At 35.0% G+C, this 19,057-nt stretch overlaps 1 protein-coding gene across 2 annotated transcripts in view; it reads left to right on the forward strand.

Moving 5' to 3' along the window:
- The window catches only part of ADGRA1 (adhesion G protein-coupled receptor A1), a 263,104-nt gene that overhangs the window by 180,623 nt on the left and 63,424 nt on the right, over positions 1–19,057 (forward strand). Inside the window, exon 1 of one of the 2 annotated variants that reach the window (XM_032116447.1) lies at positions 17,965–17,969. The exons of the other annotated variant lie outside the window; for it this stretch is intronic. The gene's annotated coding sequence lies outside the window, so the exon portion shown is untranslated. Of the gene's footprint in view, positions 1–17,964; positions 17,970–19,057 lie in introns of those variants that run through there. 2 annotated transcript variants of the gene reach the window in all.

Below are 19,057 nucleotides of genomic sequence, written 5' to 3' on the forward strand. Positions count from 1 at the left end.
CCCCTAATGTAATGTTAGTGTTTATGCAACATCTTTGTTCCATTTGATCTTTCTCACAGAATCAAATATGGCTTATGGATCTAAGGTTATGGCACCACTGTACTGTTGATTTTGTGTTGATTTTTTTAATGGTGTTGCTAAATCCACTTCTTTTTTTTCCTGTTCCAAGAACTCTCATTTGGAGAGGATTTCATTTAACATGTTGCATCTTCATTTTCCTGCCCTGCAATGGAAAATACCCAGGCTTCATTTTTCATGTGAGCCTCAGAATATTTTCATGGTCTTTAGGGCAAGTGCAGGGAGAAGAGAGAAAGCTGATGAACTCAGAAATTTTGGCATGTTTATACATTGATTTAAGTTAATGCATACAATCTTTTCTAACTCTGTTACTTTGAAAGCTTTTTGACATCTGTTGGCACTGCTGGTGAATTTCCAGCTATGAGACCCATATGGTATGATGGGAACATTGGTTGAGTTCAAGATTTGTTAAAATGTACCCCAACTGCCAAATTTTGTTGATATTGCAGAATTTCTTCTCGATCATACTTTGCTTACTTGTTATCTCAAGTTAAGGAACTTTTATTTCTGTATTCTGTTGCCTTTTTTGGTAATATGTGAATTTCAGTCTGTCCAATGGAACTTTCCTTAATCCCACAGACTTGTTTGTTAGCTGGCACAGAGACACTATGTTTTAGCAAGGTCTAGATCTTGTGCTACGTTTTTCACAGGAATCTGTACCTTCAGAAGAATTTTTTGCTGCTTTTCTGTTTTAATTATTAAACATAGATCTACAAACACAGTTTTCATTTAAATACATAAATAAACATTGAAAAAAGTTAGCACCAAAACTAAATATCATGTCACAAGGAGCCAGAGAAAAAACATGGAGGTTTTTTGGCTGAAAAAAATTTTTCTGTAATCTCAATCCAGTGAGGCAAGGAGATGCCTTTGGACAACTCAGAATGCTTATGTTTCCTATCAGAAATGTAATCAAATCCAGCTTTCTAATCAAAGAGCCAAGCAGCACTTTATATTAGTTAAGAACTCAAAATGTAGCTAGTGCACAGCTAATCCTATTAATACATTTTCAAGAATCGACAAAGATCCTTCTTTAAAATATCACACGTTAAATAATGCTGCTTCCTTGAATTAAAGCAATATATATTATCCTCTTAAAGGCTAGGATTTTGGCTTTTGATAAATATGGGGTTTGCAATAAAGGAATTACAGGGCTTCTGAAAGAAAGTGTATTTACTAGCTATGCAGAAATGGTTGATTGGGGTGTTACTACCTCGTAGTAAAAATGTTCCTCTCCCTGTTACCTCTTTCTTGAGCAATGTGTACTCAGAAAGTGAGGCATAGACTAATTTGTGGTGAGTAACTATTTGAAAGATGGACCTGTAAGATTATAAAATGTAGCCAGGAAATAGATAAAGATGATGTGAAAAAAAGGTCTTCATTAGAATTATCTGTATTTTCCTTTTTTTTTGCAAAGTAATTACATTGTATAAACCATTTTCCCATGTCCACGTTATACAATGTTAGGTGGAATATGCCTCTTAAAAATTAAGATATTCTTTGGAGCTGTAACTAATGTATCAAAATATTGAAACAAAATCTGTTTTATATATATATATATATATATAATATATATATAATCTTTGCTTCTGATTGTGTTGGTTTTTCTGTTCTAGAGCAGACTAGTGCACAAGCTGCCACAAATTTGTAAACGCCTACACTGCAACTAGGATAAATTGAATTTATTTTTTGAGTGGATGGAATATTTTATGGTCAGAATACTGATAATTTCACTGGTAAGAACTGTAAGATAAAGACCTTGTCTTGGTAGTTAGTGCAGTGCTTATTCATGCAGTAGAGGGATGGCTATAAAGTGGTAGGTTTATTTGTGTTCAAAATTGGAGATCATTTTCAAAACTTAACAGAATAATCTTAAACACTTTTAATGAAGACTTGCAAGAGCTTTGGGTGAAGATGCTGAGATCTCGTGAAATCATCAGATTATCTAGTAAGCCTAAATAAAGCTATAGACTTTTAATGTTTGCCTGATATAGGCCCTCTGCAATTTCTTAAACGAAGACCTTCAAATATTTTAACAGTTCCATTTTGTTGAATTTCATATATGATATGCTTTATTCAAAATCTTACAATTTTCTGTTTCTGTTGAATTAACCACTTTCACACAGCTCACTTTCATGTTTGAATGTTTTCTTTTAGAGTCTAATAGTGTTTCCTTTCCTGAAATTTCACACTTGTTGTTCCAGAACTTATCAAAATAATTTTATATGTTTTTAGAATAAGCTACTCTTAAATTATTTAGAATATCAATGTCTTTTATGTCTGAATCATTCATGACAATATTTCATGATGGCTGACCCAAACAAGCCTTCAGGAATCCAAGCAGAAATCTTCTCTGCTGTAATCTGTCAAAATCTGCTTTTTGCATTCCTTATTTTGAGCTCATGTGAGCTCATCTTTTAGCACTTTCAGCAAAATTGTATTTCTCTTATGTGCTTAGGTTAAGATGCATTGCAAGTATTTCCTCATTCTTATCCACTAGGCTAATTACTCTGACCAAAAAAAAATTAAATTAGGATGGTTTAATATGATTTCTTCTTGGCAAATCTGTGTTGTCTGTTTATTATCATGTTATCACCAGGTGCTTGGAAATTGATTTTTGAATAATTTGTATTAGTAATTTTTCAGATATCCCAGTTTAGTCAACTATTCTGTGAATCCCAAGATGCATATAAAAAGGAGAGAAAAAAAGAATAAGTATTGGTTTTGCCTGCCTTGATTCTAACCCACCCCCTTTTCCACGTGTTGTCAGGCCTAACAGTTAAAATGTTGTTTCAGTTGATGACAATTCCGTTAGATTGCTAAGTCCTGCTGAAATGCAAATCTAAATATCATTTTATTCTTTCCCTTTCACTCTTTTTTTTGTCTGCTCTGATGTCCATTTTATTAAAATTATCCCCTGTGCTTGGTCACAAGTAGTTGCTTTCTGAAGTCAAAAGAAAAAATTTCCAAATTGTTTTAGACTTCTCTGTTATCAGTGATTCCACTTTTTTGTGTTAATGAAAGACCCTTTTGTGCCTCTTTTGCTTGCAACTTTTAACATTTTCTTGATTGGCTTAATGCACGTTACTTGTCATTACTTACCAACCCCCCAATAAGCAAGAAATTGATGCTATTCCTTTATAGGTGATACTGTTTACACTCTTGGTACTGTTCCTTTTTAAATGTCAATCATTCAAGAGATCTCGATTTAGACCCTTAAGTCCCTTTATGTACTTCATTTTTATTCCTGTTTGGAATAAGTTATTTTTCTGCCTCCGGAACTAGGTTTCAGTTTTAAAATTTTTTTTAAGGAACAAAACAAAACTTTGAATGTTTGCCCAAGAGATCTTTTGTTTCTTCAATTTGTTAAAGTCTGATTTTGGAATGTCATTGTTCTTAATGCACTGTGGCAGTTCCTTCCTTTTGTAGTATTTGAGAACTCTGTTTTAAGGCAACTTTCGCTCAAGTTCTTGACTCTTGACCAAGTTCTCTGTATAACTAGGAATTGAAACAGCAGTCCTTACCCACTTGTTTAGCTGTCTGAGGCTATTTCCAGAAGAACTTGTTAAACAACCCACATCCTCCATTGCTTACATAAGAGCTTTAGGGTGGTCAGTTTGCCATCATCCCCACCTTGTATCCTTTGATTGCTTTTGTTAATTGCTCAGGAAAAGTCATTCACCTTCTGACTGCATTTGATATGTCGCTGGTTCCTATCGTGACATTAGTTCAGTCTTTCTTTAATTTTATCCTTATCTAAGGGTAATGGTCTCTGCTAGGTCTTACTCTCACCTGTTGTAGAACAGCAGGAAAATATATTCATCACAGCTGCATCCCTGCCTCCATTTTTTACTTGTATGTCCTTTCTTAAGTAGTGCTTTATAACTTGAGAAGAGGCCACTCTATCACAGTACTATACATAATGTTAGATTGATAATACATTTTATTTAAAATAATAAAATCTGAGCTCAAACTAAATCTAGTGACTTGAGTGAACTGTGCTAAATGGCTGGGAAGTATGTCATGATCAATGTATTGAGTACAGCATTTGTGACAGGAGGAAGAAAAAGTATAGAAGCCTGAATGAGAAAAAAGAACATTATTCTTCTAAGGGCATGTTCGATACTGATAAAAGGGTGGCAACTGAAAATGTACCAAGATACTGCTTAGAAATTATAAGATCAGCTAGAAGAAGTCTAACAAGTTTGAGTATAGGGTATGAAATTATTGGAAACTCTTATAATGAATAATTGAAAAATAGGATTGAAATCTGAAAGAGAATTGCTTTGTTGACAGAAATTTTGAATAGGATTGGGTATGAAATGTTTGTGCAGATTAGCAATAAGATTAGCTAAATATGCTATTTATTGAGAGCACATTTCAACTACATGACCAAAATTCAGGAAAAAGAAGTATGTAGACACCAAAAACTATTTTAATTCATATAGAAAAATAGAGGGAAAATGAGGATGATGAGGACTAAAGATGTTGCTTAAAAGGCAAATTTCCTCTGTATGCACATGACAGTACATACAGAATATTTGCAAAGGAAAATGCCATTGCTTAACATACAAGGAATTCTGCATTTCTTGCCCACAAGAAATTTCTTGTTCTAATTGTTGCTTCCCCCTGCCCCACAACAGCGAGGAGAAGGAGTTAATGAGTTCAAGGGGAGGGAAGATGCCCATTAAATCTTTGATCACAGGAATCTCCTGTCCAAGGTTCCTGTTTAGGGTAATGTACAACAGCTGTGGCTGCTCCTGCCGATGGACTACAGTAATGATTGCAGAATAGCTGCTCTGGTGCTAGGAAGCCATGGGGAGGAATTTGCTCTCTCCTTTGCTCTGCAGTATGTAGAGCTAATTTACTCTGCATTGCAAAGCTATGTAGAGTTTGCTTCTAAATACCTACTTGAAAATGAAATTTCGCAACAGAAAATTAACTCAAAACTTTTACGTGGTCGTGTATGTATCATACATTTGTTGTAGCCATTCAAAATTATTTATTTGGTTATATCAGTGCTTGTTTCTTTCCAAAAATAGTCTGTGGAGTGCAAAAATCTGTTTTATAAGGTCATAAAGGGACTTTTTTATAGTTTATATATGGTTTTATTTAATCTCTCGGAAACCAATATGTAAGGTTTTACTGTGGTATAGAGACTGGCTTTTTACTGCCTTCATTACTTTTTTTCTGAAGTGTTTCCTAAGAATTACAGGTCTCTCTAGCAACGAGAGTTTGGGGGCTTGTTACATAATAACAGGTATGCTACTTTATATTGTTACTTAGTCTGTGAAAATCCCTCAACACAAAACATATTATTCAAGAATAATTCCATATATGCTGCATCATGTAATAAATATCTAGTGCATCTCATCAGATGAGAAACTATCCAGATTTTTTTGGTTACTGTTCTTTCTTTGGATAGTAAATATAAAGCACATGATTCAATTTTATAGGGAACTTGAATGTCCTTAGTGCTACCATTCTCCACTTCCTTGGTTTTTCATCTACAGGGACTTATTAAAAATAATTTTGAGTCCTGGGGAATTTTATGTTGTTTTGTTTGCATTAGAGGCCATCCTGCTGTTCCAAATCCATACCACCTTCAGTAGGAGTCTTCATACTTACTTCTACTTTCGAAAAGGTAGTTGTTGAATCAAAACATAGACTTCCACACCAGAATTTCAGATAAATTTTGCCTTTCTTTGGACATTTTAAAGCCTTTTGGGGAAAAATGTCATATGATACAAATAATTATGAAAATGTATTTCAGAATTAACAAAATATCTGTGTATTAAAAATACCTAGTAAATATTCAGATATTTTTCCATCTCATATGTTATGATTTCTTTTAATTGTGCAGCTGTCATTTCATAACATTTTAACATTCTTTTTTAAGTACCACTAACAAATAGCACTGAACTGGGGGTAGACATTGATGAACAGCAAAGGGATAAGAGGGTATGTGTTCCCAAACTTCTGGAGCTGAGTGAGAGCCTATATACATTATATACATAATCATCCATTTTTCTTCAGATCTGAGTGCATATTTCATAGTTCTTGCCGATTCATTCCAAGCTTCCAGAGTATGGTGACTGAAGGTGGTCTTTGATCTACAGTCATTTAAAAGGTCAATGACAGAAATGCCACTGAATCCTACTATGACAACTTAAGAGAGTAGGAGTTTGCAGCCTTTCAAATAGAAACAGCCTTGAGGCCCATTCTGTGAGAAAGGTATGATGTTTAGTGGTTGAATACTAGTGCTGTTTCGTAACATTAGTTGCATTTGCCTTTTCAATTTTCCACTGTCTAGTCAGCCATCAACCCAAAGAGGCTTTAAGAAGGACTTTGTGTGCTTAACACTCCAGTAGTATCATTAGGATCATTTGACTTTATGAGAGATCACAAATGCCCCAGCTTGGTACTGCAGGCTGTCTGCCTCCTATAGCTACCCAGAAGTGGTAGGAACACAGCTGGAATGCTGTTCCCAGCTCCAGCTCTCCAGTACAGGAACAACATGGACATTGCAAGTCAGCAAAGGGCCACGAAGGTGGAGCAGAGACTGGACATAGAAAAGATATGGAGTGGCAGTGAAGCAGTTCTAGGGGTACCTATGGAGAGCTTTGTGGATAGGTGGTTTTGGGTACCTCAGATGTTTAGTTAAGAGAAGGCACAAGATAAATACAATGCATAAGGCTTCAGACTAGGACACAGATGAGCTGGGTTGTATTTTTGCCTGCACACCACCTTCTTCATGATGGTTCTTAAATCATCTGATTTCTTTGAGACTCAGTCCTACAACCTGAACAATTAAGAGAGAATTACTATCTTGTATATTTATGTAAAATGTTAATGAGGAGCTTTCAAATATTTGAATAGAAAATGCTATAGGGGTTAAAAGTGTTCTTTTATTAACAATAGGTTTTTCTTTTGCTGAAGTTTACTTATATTCAGTTATATATATATATATACACTTATATTCAGTTCTTGTTGCATTTGATTGTAAATTAGTTCATTGAGAAGCTGAACAAATCCGTGAATTCATGACAGATAAATATTTCTATAAAGCAATTTACATGGTCACACTTGCTAATCTGGCAAAACTTTGTAAAACTGTGTAAAGAATTTACCTTCAGAATGTATAATATAAACTTTCTTATTGTTCTGTAAGAACAACTACAGTAATTAAAATAATGACATAAAGTTATGCTCTCTGACAAGTGCAAGATTTCAAAGGAAACCATTGTATTAGGCATATAGAAGTTCTGTAACAGAAATTTTGAATTCCTGTTTGATCACTTTTTTGTCAGGTGAGGAAATGTTTTCTGTCTGTATTCGTGCTACTCTTGTTTCCAGAGCATACCAACAACATTACATGAAGTTTGTCCTGAGCCAAATTTGGATGTTTTCTTTTCTTTTGAATAAATGCTGCTGCTATTGGTTTTCTTTAGATAGCAATATATAAGGGTGTGAATTACTTTCCATGACTTTAGTTAAATATGAGATTGCAAGTTGCAAATTCTCACCCGTCAGAAGTGTGAATTGAAAGAGTATGAGCCTCACTCAGCAAAGTACTATTATTATTATTATTATTCTATAGTCACTTTAGAATTTTCTCTGCACATTCATGCATCAGAGTGTATACATCCTTCTCAAGCATCCCACAAAGAGCTTGTTGTCTTGACCTTTAGGATTATTTTTTGTTTTTCCTAAACTTATGGGTTTGTGTACTGAATATCAAGACATATTTTGGGGATATTTCTGCTTGAAGTATCAATAGAATTCTGGTATTAAGTACAGATTTCCTTATCCTGTGTTTGTAAAAGCAATGTTATTCTAACTGTGTCTGCTCTGACTGGCAATGCCAGAATTGCTGTCTGTGACATTACTCTCAGAATGGAAGCAAAAAGACAGTTGGAATATCGTGAGGCAGGTAGGCACATTGCCTGGCCAAATGCCCAGGAGCTTGTCTGAGTCTCCCTATAATGCTTGCCTCAAAAATGCTCTAATGAGTAAATGGTGTAGACAAACTGTGAATTCATTCTGAAATCCAGCCTCATGACTACTTTTGCACAGTACTGTAGATCTGGCATCTTGAAATAACATTTAAGCTACACTTACCTTGTGTAAGTGTGATATCTTGTAAATGGATCTTGAATTGCATTAAGGTCTCCTGGAAATCAAATGCATAAACTCTTCTTATATTAAAATATATACACTGCTAGTTCCTATGAAAGCACTATATCATGTCCTTGGAAAAAAAATTGTAGTGTTAATTTTCCTTATTTTTATGTATAGAAGTTGGGGGGTTTCTAATTAACTAATTAGCTCAGTTACTCTGAGTCTTCTACATAAATTCAATTTCTTTTTTCAGCATTCTAATTCATAATAGTTGTTCTACCTTTGAGCAATAGAAGGGAGGGGGTTTTAAGTGTTGTTAGGAGATTGAAGAAAAACTACCAATTTTCTGCTCCCAGGAAAGCTTGGACACTTTGTTCCCATGTAGTGATGTAACACAATGATGTAAATTCTGAAGCTTGGCTTCTGTCTTCTCCTTCTGGGCTTTCAGAATTGTTTGGGAGATTTCGTCATGAAGTGCTTCATGTATTTCTTTAACAGCTACTCCATGTGAGCAGTAAAGATAAGGAATGGGATTAAAACTGCTACCATAAAGATCCATTTGTAGATTGGCTTTCTGGCTCTTCACAAATAGATCATTTCTGTTGACTCCACATTTGAGCCGTGCATTTGTTCCCACTAGAGTGACCATTTCATCAGTGCTTTTTCTGCATCTTGTCCTGAATCTTTATCATCTTCATAAAATTCCAACCACTGTTTAGTTTGAGTGATCCCTAACAAAGGAAGAAAACATGACTCCTATGACAGACAATTTTTGAAATGCGAAAATAACCAGTAAGTAGAATGTCCAAAATTTAAGTGGCTTTGTTTCCTGCCAGTAAAGAGAGAATGGCAAAATTCACAACTTGAAATTGATGCTTTGATCTCTGACTTACCCTTTGCCAATATGCAGAGGCCATCACCTGACATCACCTGTCATTTCTGTTCTCTATTAACATTTTTAAAGAGCATAATTCTGCGATTGTGACATTATCTGTAGTATATGAATACAGCTGCTTCTAATAAGATTAATTACTAGAGATATTTTTGTCATTTCTGTGGGAGTAATTAGGTACATCAACCTAACCATGCAAAAACTCAGCTTAATATGCAAACAAATTGGCAAATCCGTATTTTTTGCCATGAAGCACATGAGCTTACAAAATATCAGACTTGGCATATTCCCAGAGTGTGCTGTTGTCCTCCCATCTTGAGGACTCATCTGCAGAAAAACGGTTTGTGTTTTTGTGAAGCAGAAAGGAATTCTTGAATCCATATATCTGTACCTACAGCTATGTCTTTTCACCTTTTCACTGAGTTTCAGTAGGTTACTGAATTTCACTGGATTGTTGGGAAAGGTCTGGTAAATCAGCATTAAACTGAAGTAATTTTCTTTCCTACCGATCATGTATTTTCCAAAACTGTATCATAAAGGAGTCTAAGCTAGTTTGCAGTTCTGAGTTAAACCCCAGTTCAAAACATTGTTTAAATGTGTGTGTGTGTGTATAGATATATATATATCTCAAAGGAAAAAAACTTCTACCATGGTCCTAATATGTCTTTTCTTCATTCCTTATGTTATTGCATGGTGGTTCAAATTGGTTATATGATTGTTATTGGTAACAGGGCTCTTTTCTTGAATCACAGACCTATTCTTAAGGTATTTGAGTATTTTTATATATTCAATACCACATGATCCCAATCATTATTCGTCATCGCGCCCAACAAAATAGTGACTTGACCAAACAAACTAACAGAATACTTCTCATTCATAAAATCTGAAAAAATCCCCAACCCAAGTTAGGCTTATTTTGCTTTTATTCAGTATTTGTATTTATTAGTGTCTATCATAATGATCCAAATAGCAGATAAAAAATATCTGCAGTTGGTTTGCGTAAATTACAGCTCATCACTTGACTAAAATAGTGTATGAAATGCTACTAGAATATGTTGAAAGCCACAGTAGTTTATATACTATACTTTTTCACAAAATCATGCTGCATGAAGAGAAAGACATGTCACTTTGTTCAGTTAGGATTTTATCTGCCAGTTACATATCAAATAAAAAGGTTGTTTTAACACTAGTGCCTCTGGATGCAGCTGGCTGTTACTAGGAGCTAAGAAACCAAGATCAGAAATTTCAATTATTGCTACTGTGCAGAGTGGAAAATTACTTTTTTAAACATCTATGTTTGCTGAATTTGTTTATCACAGCTAACGTTTGCTGAATGACAGCTGAATATTGGTAATTATATTTGTAATGAAGCATTCTTTAATTTGGTTATAAATTTATTATATAAACTTAAAGTATCTATTCCTCAAAATGACATCTGAAGTACAAACAGGGAAGTAAAAATTATATTCATAATTTAAATATACCATACGCAAATAAGATAATCTCTTATTTGATGGAAGATGTTTCGAGGCACTGGTAATGTAACACGTATTTATTCAACAAACACCACCATTATTATCAGGTCTATGCACTGAAGTCCATTTTAAATATGTACATTTTGACTGCTCAGGAATGAAAATTAGTAGATTTTATATGCTTCAAGGCAGGTTTGGGTACTGATGATGTAACTATCTACAAAATCCAGTTCATCGTGAATTCCTCCTGATCCATGGCTTGCACACAGTGGATGTTGGAGTAGGTCTTTGCTTAACAAATGCTGACTGAAGTCAGAGTCACATTTTTGGCACAAATAAGCTAGAAGAATTTTTATTAGATCAGTTGTTGTTCTTTTAAGGATATACATATATGGTATGTGAATTTTTTCAAAGTATGAAAGCTTCCATCTTTGCTTAACCCTGGGAAAGTTTGAGATTTCTATTTATCCTACACAACTTTTAAGGCTTCTAGCTTGCTTTCACCTGCAGAAGTGCTAATAGCATTGAATGCCAGAGCTGTGCAGACTACGTGGTATGGAGAGTCAATCAGAAATCAGATCCTCTGTCTTAAGGTGGGTACAGGCAGAGGATAACTGGTCAAGCACATAGCAGACTATCTGGTATCCTGCCTAATTAAAATACAATGTAGGTGCTGTAACTGTTGTCTCTTAAACAATTGGGGACTGCTTTAGTTATACTGCTTCATGAAAAACACAAAGTGTGCATAGACTGGTTATACCTGCAAGTACCAGTTCAAATAGGTACATACATGGAAACCATAATAAAAAAATATAAAATCATGTAAATAACAGCAAAAGTAATAGAAGCAAAAATGTTTGATGGCATCCAGTTTTCATATTAAAATTCCAAAAAAAACCAACTCATGAAAAAAATACCAGGTATAGAAAGACCTAAGACAGATAGATGATTCTTTCTGACCCAGATGTTGTAAATTTAGTACACTTAGAAAGCACCAGTTCACAACACAACTTACTGCTTATTTCATACAGCCTGTTGGATAAATTTAAATCATAGCATAAATATAGGTCTAAATCTGCATCTGCAAAGCTTTGAATTCAGCCTGTGCCCACTAATTTGGCAGGATGTAAATGTGATGGGCAAACTTATGCAAAGTCAAACTGCATCTCATGTGGGCCTTAAATAGAACTTGGTTTAATAGAATTTTGTATTTTTAAGCACCAGAAATCTGTGTGGGTATCAATTTAGATGTTCTCAAAACAAGGTATACAGCTGCAGCTCAGAGTTTTGGTTTTTCAGTATAATTAAGAACTCTTGGATACCAAGTAGTCATGAGAAGTGTAGTAGAAAATATTACTCTTAGTGATGGTTTGAGTCAGCTTTACAATTTTTCTAAGAAATGCCATATTTATTTCATGGGCCTCATTACTAGGTTTGATGGAGGCATCTGGACTTTTTCAGAAAAAAAAAGTAATTCTTTTATGTACAAAGAAATAATTTCCCAGTAACGTCATATCAGCTCATCACTGTACGCAACAGAAATGTTTCTCACTGAGAACTCACCTTGAAACATGAACAATGTGTTTTGAACCCACATTAGAAGAAAGATAACTATGCAATAGTATTCTTAAACCTCGAGAAATGGAGAAGAATGGATGAAATACTAGTCTTAGTGAAGTCAAAGTAAAATTCATGAGCACTTCAGTATGGTCAGGATTTCTTCTTCTATGTTTCTTTTAACAAAATCTATCAATGTATACCTTCATTAGACTTTAAATGCACCACACGAATACAAGAAAAGGTAAAAGTTGAAATGTTCTTTGTGCCAAAGTACCATTATCCCAAAGCTGCAGACCTGTAAAAATGCTTGATGTAGCTAAACAGAAAGAGAATAATGTCGTTAACATTTAAAGTAAAATTTAGTCATGCTAAATTTTGGATTTGAGATTTAAGATAATTGTGCACACTATAATCAGCATCTTTGCTGGGGGCTATAAAAACATTATGCAGTGTATCAGTTATAGAACCCAGCACTGAATGCAGCAGACAGATAGAAGAGATATGGGGACAAGACCAAAATTAATGCAGCCAAAGAATGTAATTGAATGTATTTTGTCTATTCTCAGCAATTTTTTTCTCTATGAATTTGCCTAGTCCAACTTCTGTCTGCTGGGTGTCCTTTTTCCAGTTCTGTTGTTTTAACTCATCCCAATTTTCAGGTGTGTTACTTATTCCTAATAAAACTAAGGACCAGTTAATGTGATCTTGTGCGGCATTTTGAATCTGTACCAATGAAAAAGACCTTTTTTTCCTGAATTAAGCCATTATCAGTTATGATGTCCTTTAAAGCATGAGTTTGTATATTTAAATCAAAAGCTAATTTTTTTAACAGCACAGTTAGAAAATGGCCACTTCTGACATTGCTGTTTCAAATGGGTTTGTTGTAGTTTGGACTGACTGGACTCTACTGTACAAGTCTGGTGATGCACAAGGAGAAGCAGAAGCCAGTTTGCTCTGTCTCTTGCTGTGTTATATCTGGGCTGAAGAAAAGGAAAAATCAGAAATAATGGTACCAAAGAAATTGCATCATGAGTAAACATGATTAAGATTTGAGCTATCAATTAAAAAAATGCCATTTTAGCATAGTCCATTTTGGTTTTGGTTTTTTTTGAAGTTATTTAATTTCAAATACTCATCATTTAAGGCTAAACTTAGCTGGTCAGTTACTAAGACTGTACTAAATTTGTAAAATTAATCTGTGAAAAATTATGCTACAGTGGTTTACTTCTAATTCTTGAAACAGGTAGTATAGTAAAGGAACTTCAAGGACTTTGTGCACTGCAAGGCCAAAACAATTAAAGGTTTAATCACATCTCTGGTGGTTAAGGCTGGTAAAATCTCTCAGGCAGTATGTGTGAACCATTTTATAGTTCCATTATGGTTATGTAGGCACTAGTTCAAATAATTGTATTACTGGACTGCCTTGTAACATTTGGATAGCTCATTTATGTGCTATCCATTACTGATGATGTAGACCACACTGTTTCCATAGAGATGATCTCTCTCTTTTATCTCTTGTCACATAATTCTCCATGCAACACATTAAATACTCTAACAGAGCAGAGGGGAAAATTTTTCTGACATCTACCCCATTGTTTTGAACTTCAATATTATTTATTTGTATGACAGTGGTGAGCCTTTTGATCCATGTTTTCAGAAAATCAGAGTATTGTGAGACAATAAGTAAGTATAGAAGCAGTTTTTCCTTTCAACTGGTGCATTTTTAAAGAGCTGGTGAACTGTAGTTTGTTGTCAGGATCATAGGTTTTAAGAAAGGACTTTAAAATTGTGGGTTTGAACTTCCAACTTAAATTCAGAGTGTGTGGGGGTTTCTTGATGAATTTCAGTTGCTGGACTTGTGGAGCTAAAGGATGGTGGGGTTAGGAATTTACGAAAGGGGCTGAACCTCTGTAACACTGGACATACCTTGGTGTGATCTGCAATGAATTGATGTAATGCCAGAGAAGAGGTTTGCAGAGTTAATGTGTGAATCAAATACAACAGAGTGTAATTACATGAAAATGACCCTTTCAGATCTGTGGAAAAACAATTTCAAAGGCAAGTTATATCATATTAGAGGCATTTTGTACCCCAGTGCAGTAATGAAAGGAAGCCTGCACTCCTGATTTGTTTCAGCTTCTCATGGTGTGCCTCTGATATCTGGTAGACACAAAAAACTGCACAAAACTGAGACATTTTGGATGTCTGCCCTTACCTTGCTATGTTTATGAGGTTATTTACTGCTGAACAGAGACAAGAAAATCAATTGGTCATTTACCGTGTGAGCAAAAGGACACATACTGGAGGTTCTTCTGGATTGAAACAAATATAATAAATCTATTCTCCAGCCTGTTGTGCTCTGTGTAGACATCCTCTCCATCACTGCTTTGTCAAAGTGAAGAAATTTGGTTTTCAACAATAAATTATTCTATTTTAGACAAACTTTGGCCTACACTCAGTGCTTCTGCCTCTTTCAATACCAGTGTTATGTTTTTCATTGATTAGCCAGGAAAGACCTTCAATGTTTAGGATAAGCAATCCTGCTTGTTGCTGATAATTACAAGCGAAAACCCAGAGTCTGGATTTGAAATCACGCAATATATTTACGTACTCCCATGTGTTCACTGAGATGCGGAGAAAAGACTGCAGCACACCCTGAACTGCTGTAAATTAGCAGAGCAGTGTAGAGTTGAGTGGCTGATGATCTGCTGCATTCTTTCTTGAACTTTTGATGTTATTTAGGTGCCATTTATCAATATTTCCTGTATGAAGAGCACATGTTCTCTCTTCAGAAAAATGGGCGGATATTGACTTGTACTCATTCTGTTCATTTTGTTAGATGGGTTTGTTTCTGCAGGGGACGTACAGCAAGTGATAATTAATGTTCACGGTGTGAAATTGCAAACTCTCCTGCACACCCAAGAAAAAGGATGTGTGCTGTACATCAAACTACAGAATTAAAGTTTTTTTTGAATCAGACTCTGCCAGAGCAAATCCAACTATACTATTGGACTGAAGCTTATGATACATTTTCAGCAGGGTATCAAGTTACTGCAAAATATGTATTGCACATGCCTTATATATACAGCATCTTTCAAATTCTGGTGTCTTTTCTTAAAATCATGAATGAAAAAAGGGTATAGAGGCCTAAGCAGGGAAAAAAAAATCAAGCACTTTTTAAAACCCCTTGTACCCTTATAATGTTCTGTTCTAAACCACCTGTGAAATTCTCAAATATAATAAATTCAAAAGTTTTGCTTTAGATATTCAAATTGGCACATACAACAGTTCTTCCCTGCAGACTCAATTTTACTGTCCACTTCTCCCCACCTTACATAATTATGGACTTCTCTGAGGAACTCTTAGTTCATTATGTACTCACCTATCTAAAACACAACCTTTGAATTGACTTAATTGCTTCAGTCAGCCACATCTTAAAAATATCCTATTTGATTATCTCCATAACAGAAAATCTTATTTTCACTGTATGACTGGAAATGACAATTGAAATTGTATCAATTCCTTTATGCATATCTGAAAAGAGGTTAACTGCTCAGAAGAAAATAATCATTTTTATTTTTTCAGTTCATTGATTCAATCCACTAACTAGTCAGACATCACAATGTCTTTCAAAATGTTCATTTTTAAATTACTGCCTTTCCCTTGCTTCAGAGGAAAATATATTTCAGGATTAGATTAAAATGTGACCAAATAAATACTTTAAAGCATTAAAAAGGCTGGTGTTTCTAAGGAATATGGGACTGATAGTAAAATTGAGTTGCTCTATCTACCTTCAGCAGTTAATCAGTAATGGGAATAGCAACATATTTTTGTTAGAATATTTATATTCAAAGAGGAAATGCCAGCCTCTCTAGATAAAAGAGCATAATCTAAATCTCTGCTTGCCAAAACTGCAGGACTATAAAAATAGTGATGGAAATAGACTGAAGACAAAAACTCAAGTCACCCCAAGTCTTTTCAGCTTTTGGGTTTAAAAAGGGTTGCTGAAGTGCATTTAGGTCTCAGAAAAAGATCCTATAGCTTTCCTACAAGGTGAAAAAATACTGGCATGCCAGGCATTAGCTTTCCTGTACTTGTCAACCAAATAAACTTTCTTTCTTGTATTTCCTTCTTGTTGAGCTGTGCATTTTGCTCTAGCTTTTAACCTGGCCTTTTCAAGTGCTGTCCTGCACTTACACCTTAAATCCAGATGACAATGTTACTTCTGGAGAGTGGTGAGCTTGGTTTCCCTTCCCCCATGTGAGTTCTTCCACCTATGGGTAAATGAAGCAGTTATGGCACATTTCAGGACCCCACAGCTGGGGGCAGCTTCCTTAAACGAGCTAGTGTTGTGTTAGTCACCTGACTATGTAAGGTACAAGATTTTGTGCAGTATGCCATTAATCTAACAAAATCATTTGCAAGATCAGATCAGCTGTCCCTATATCATCTGGGGGACCACAGGTTCCTTGTTTCCTGTTTCTCCCTCTTTCCCTTATCTTTTTCATTAGGTTTTAATTGCTTGATTGACATCTGTTTCAGGAGATTACTGGTAGCAATTAATGTCTAGAGATGAAGATTTTCATCTCAGTTTAGGTTTGTGGACTGCCTTTGATTTGAAAAGCCATTCAGTTCTGGTTCAGCTGGCTGTCCTTTGATGAGGCAATAGGTGAGGTTGCCTGTTACAAGCTGCAGTGACGAGCCCGTAGCCCAAGTGCTGTACGTGCAGGTTGAAATGATTGCAGCTATTGCAGAGCTATCCATGATTTTAGAAAGAAGGAGAAAAAGAGGGTTAGAGCGTAGAGAAGAGGAAGAGCTCCATTTTAGTTGTTTTTGAGGCTTAGGAATAGACAGGTAACAATCACTCTTAAGAAGAAGAAAACCAGGAGAGGCCTGACTCACAGAAGGGAGGAAGGAATTAGTAAAATGAATGGTTTAATCCCACTTTAATAAGCAGTGTAATGCAATAGGTCCAAATCTGTGGAGCACAACTGAGAATCCAACAGCAATATTGTGTATTTGAAGTTGTTTCAGATTAGCTCTTGTCTGGTCCCATGTAACTCATCAGTTACATTTTGTGAGTGTTCCATCGGAATGGAATCCACGTTGTGCACTGTGACAGGGCTTTGTGGAATCATGGCAGTAGAGATCTCATCAGAAAATTGGAAAACTGGCATTCAGATATGAATGTGATAGGATGAATATAGTATCAGAATATCAGACTAGTTTTCCAAATCTAAACTAAAATGTTAATACAGACACACCCGTAAGAGTACTGTATTCAAGAAGCATATATCTGACAAGTTTATTCAAAAAATTTTGGTGACACCTATTTTAGAGGATTGCAGTGGCATGACAGAATGATTTTTCCTATTTTTTAAATTACTATCTGAAAGACCTTTTTGCTGAGTGTTTAATCATAGAACCATAATTTGTTTTAATTGTGCTGTAAATACTTTTTTGAAATGTAACAAGAAAATATCCATTAATGTTATCAACACTACCTGAACCCTAGTAAGGCATCTTTGACACAAGGGTGTAGACACAGCTTCAGAGCAAAATTATTCACATCTGCCTATATTATCATCTGGATTTACTTTTAATTTGTATTTTGTTTTATGATATTATGCTACAGCTTAATCTAGGAATTAATGGATTATTACAAATCTGCTGAATTCCATTAACAATCATATTTGTTTTCGCGTTGTCATTTACCTGTGACTGTGCAGCCTTTTTGCTGGCAAAAAAAAAATTGTTCCTGTCTGAGTTTGTGGATTTGGAGCCCCAGGTTATATTTTATTCCTTCTCTTGCTTCCTACCTCTTTTCTCCCTTGAATTCTCCTGTTTTAACATTTAAACATTATGCACTCCCATTGTTGAAGATTGAAGTGCTATATAGAAAGTCCATTTCTTTTTCTTTCTTGCATGTAGTGTTCCTGTCAGTTCAGTTTAGTGTAACCTTAAAGAAGGGTTTGATTTCAGTGTGGGCTTGATTTCACATTGCCTGTCACTGATAACAAATGTGTCCACAGTGATCCAGAGCTGAATGAATTTCTGTGCTACTTCCTTCCTCAATCTCTTAGATATTATTCTATGATTATATTTATTTTTCTTTGTCCTCTGACCAGCATTCTCCCATAAATGAAATTATTTAAAACTGAAAGCATTGTATTAAAACTAAAATTTTTTATTGCTATGTATTTTTCTGAGGTTTAGGATTCAAAAATCCTCAATCACAGATTAAAAATATTTTTGATAGCCTCGGATTCCTTATAGCCTCTGGATGTTTTGATTTTAAATGCATTACACTTACTTGATCAGTTTTCTTTCCTGATGTGTTTTTAAGGTCTGTAGTGCAACAAGTGCTATAGCATATACCAAATGGGAAATCTGCAGTAATGTTTAGTTGTGGCACTTCCTCCCCGAAAAATGTGTGAGTGTAGAATGTATCATTAATATGTGCTTAGTTCAGTATGCCAGATTTGCAGCATCCTTAGTAAATACAGACTATTTTTTCTGCCTTTGATTTTTTTTCGTTGCTTACATAAAAAGTAGTGTTATTAATTTATTACCTTTAGTTTGACTATGCATTATATTTTTAATAGCTTAGCTATCTTTTTTAAGCATTCCCATTCCTCTCTGTCCCCACTCTGTGTACAAATGGACAATTGATAGATGTGTTTTATGTTGTTGTGGAGGTTTTTGTTTTCCCTAAGAACTGTTCATCCTGTTCTGAAGCAGATCTGTTCATCATTGCCATTATGTGTTTATCCAATGACAATCATGGAAATATAAAATAATTTAGGTTGGATAAGACCCCGAAAATCATTGAGTCTAACCATTAAGCTGGCACTGCCAATTCCACTACTAAACCATATCTCTAATTGCCACACCTAGCATGTATTTTAAATACCTCCGGGGATGGTGACTC

The sequence above is a fragment of the Corvus moneduloides genome, chromosome 8, assembly GCF_009650955.1.
Source record: "Corvus moneduloides isolate bCorMon1 chromosome 8, bCorMon1.pri, whole genome shotgun sequence".
Lineage (NCBI taxonomy): Eukaryota > Metazoa > Chordata > Aves > Passeriformes > Corvidae > Corvus > Corvus moneduloides.